Here is a 3,134-nt window from a genome sequence, read left to right on the forward strand (position 1 = left end):
TGTTACTAAGCTTTTGTGGAGCCTTTTATCAAACAATATACAGACTTAATTTAAGAACTATCAGTATAAAATGTCTTCTTCTATAATATAAAATCTAGTAACAATTAAAAAGAAAAAAGTAGAGGCATAATCCAAACAAAGAAAGCATTTATGGATACAAAACAAAATACACAATGAATACCCATATGACAACGACAGTTTTTAGCAATAATCAAATCAATATTTTTTGGAGAAAAAAGTCAACCATCAGAGATTAAAATCTAACTAGCTTTTGATGATTTATGTAGCTTGTTTATTTGGATGTTTTGGGAGCTCATATGTATTCATTCTTGAAAGCTTTATTTGGGAGTTGTTTTACAGTAGATACACGTTAGATGAAGAAGAGATCGTATTTCTGAATATATTTTATGCAAGAAAGTATTACTGCAAAGATTTAATAGAAACCGTAAAATTGAAATGTATTTTTATAATATATTTATTTATAATTTGTATGTAAAAATTTATTAAAAAAAATTAAAATATATGAAATATAATTAGTAGCTAACTAAAATATGAAAATGCCACATTTTTATTATAGTTATGTTTTTTTTTTAAAGTAATCTCATTTTATTTTTTTAATTTTAATTTTTTCCTTCATTTTTTATTTATTTTTTCAGTTATTTTTTATTTCTTTTCTTCTTTACTTATTTTTTCTTCCATTTTTTTCTTTTTATTTTATTCTACTAATTTTTTTCTTCATCCTTTTCTTTCTTTCAATTTTTCCATTCAGCTTCTTCTTCTTATTTTCATTTTTATTCATTTATCTATTTTTTTTTTCTTTCATTTGTATTTTTTTGTTTTTTTATTAATATTTTTTCTTCATTTTTGTATTTATTTTTTTCTCCTTCTATCTTTTTTTTCTTTTTCACACATATGAGCTTTTTTTTTCTTTTTTTTTTCTTCTATTTTTTCTACCAATTTATTCATTCACTTTTTTTTTCTTTCCATTTTTCTATTATTTTTCTTCTTCTTTTGATTTTTATTCATTCATCTGATTTTTTTCCCTCACCATTTCTTTTGTATTATTTTTTTTCTTCATATTTTTTAGTTTTCTTTCCTCAATTATTTTCCTTCTTTTTTCTTCATTTTTTGTACTTATTCTTTTCTCATTCCGTTTTTTTTTTCACACATGTATTTTAACATTACATAATTATTTTACTATTTTTTTTATTTATTATCTTTTATTATTGTAATTTTTTTTATAGTTTTTTCCATTATATAAAAAAAATTCAAATCAAATTTTTTAGCATTTTCTTTTTATTGTAACCCTTATAGGAACACCCAAATTTGGAAAGAAAACTAATAAAAATATGAAAACATGAATGGGTAACTACTTACCTTGATGAGAACATTCAAATCTAGAAAAAAAAATTATATGAAAATGTGAATGGGTAACCAGTTTTCATAGTGGCAACATTATGGAAAAAAAATATATGAAAACTTAAATAGATAACTAGCAACCCTGATAGAAACATCCAAATTCAGAAAGAAAAAAAATAGATATGAAAACGTGAATGGGTAACCAGTTACCTTCATGTTCTTTGTGTGTATAATTCTGGGGGTAACTGGTTACTTCACGTTTTGATGTGTGTGTATATTTCTGGGTTCTTTATGGTAACTGGTTACCTATGTTACTAAAATCATAGTTACTTCTTCTTCATTTTTTAATGAAGTGTTCTTCCTATTTTTCCTTCAAATTTGATATTTCTTTTCATATTTAATATGAGTAACTCGTCACCCCTCTTATAGTAACTAGTTATCCCTCTTATGGCAAAAAGTTACTCCTCTCAGGATAACTGATTACCCCTCCTGGTACATGTTATTTAACCTAACTCTAGGTTTTTTTACATAACTGTCAAAGATCAATCAAATTACTTGTTACCTTACCCAGGATTTGAAAAAAGAAACGTACAATCTAAAAAAAAGGAAAAAAAGTTTATAATAAACAAAAAATAATTTTAAACACAATTCACATTACAAAAAAAAATTGCAAAACAACCAAAGAAAAATTTAATATAAAAATAATATAAAAAAACAAATAAGCTAAAAAAATAATAATCAAATTACAAACATACCCTTCCAAACTAATAAAATTTGATTAAGAGTAAAACTAGGACATAAACCAACTTTTATATAAAAATATAGAAAAATTAACCCTGAAAATTCTTTAAAAAAAATCATAGACAAACTTCTTTTTTTTTTTTTTTGAAAAAAGCCATATTTTTGTACTCTATAAAATGTAATTTCCTCATTTTTCTATGCATGATCTTAGTTCTACAAAGAAGTTGTGATAAATCCAAAATAATTGGCATATAGTTTCTTTGTGACTTAAATGCAATATCACAAGAAAATTTTGCTTTAGGAACATTTCACTTTCTAAGGCCATCTCCAACCATATTACTAAATTTGGTCTTACACCAACACCAAATATGTCGTAATATTTTTTTCTATTCCAACTACAACACAAAAAGTTACACCTAAAATAATATTCTTCATTATTATATTATCTTCTTAATAAAATATAATATTCTTTTTATTATTATATTATTTTACTAAAATCATCACAATTATTATATCCAATTAATTATTATGAAAATGTCCCACAAGATTATAGTCAATATTATGATTATCTCGGTGGAACCGGAAATAATTTTCCAAATTATTAAATTATTGTCTTAGTTTATCTCACTTTTTTTTCCAGATTTATGTTATTGTTTTCGGTTTGATGTGTTTGATTTTAACTTTTAACGTATGTTTAAGTTTCTAATATTTTAAGTTTGTAATGTTTTATTGTATTTTGTTAGATGTTTCTTCAATTAATTTCAGTATTAATCTTCATTTTCTTATAAGTATATATATTAACTAAAAAGTTAAAAAAATATACAAAAAATTAATTATAATTGATTTAAATTGTAATTAAGAAAAATTAATAATACTTTTATTCACAATTTAACCCACTCAAAATAAACTCACACAAAATAAACCAATTTCTAAATTTATTAACATAAATAATATATATTTAAACATTATAAAATATAATATAATAATTAAAAAAATAGATGTGGTAGCTACAGTGACACTGCATATATGCAGTG

The sequence above is a fragment of the Humulus lupulus genome, chromosome 9, assembly GCF_963169125.1.
Source record: "Humulus lupulus chromosome 9, drHumLupu1.1, whole genome shotgun sequence".
Classification (NCBI taxonomy): Eukaryota; Viridiplantae; Streptophyta; class Magnoliopsida; order Rosales; family Cannabaceae; genus Humulus; species Humulus lupulus.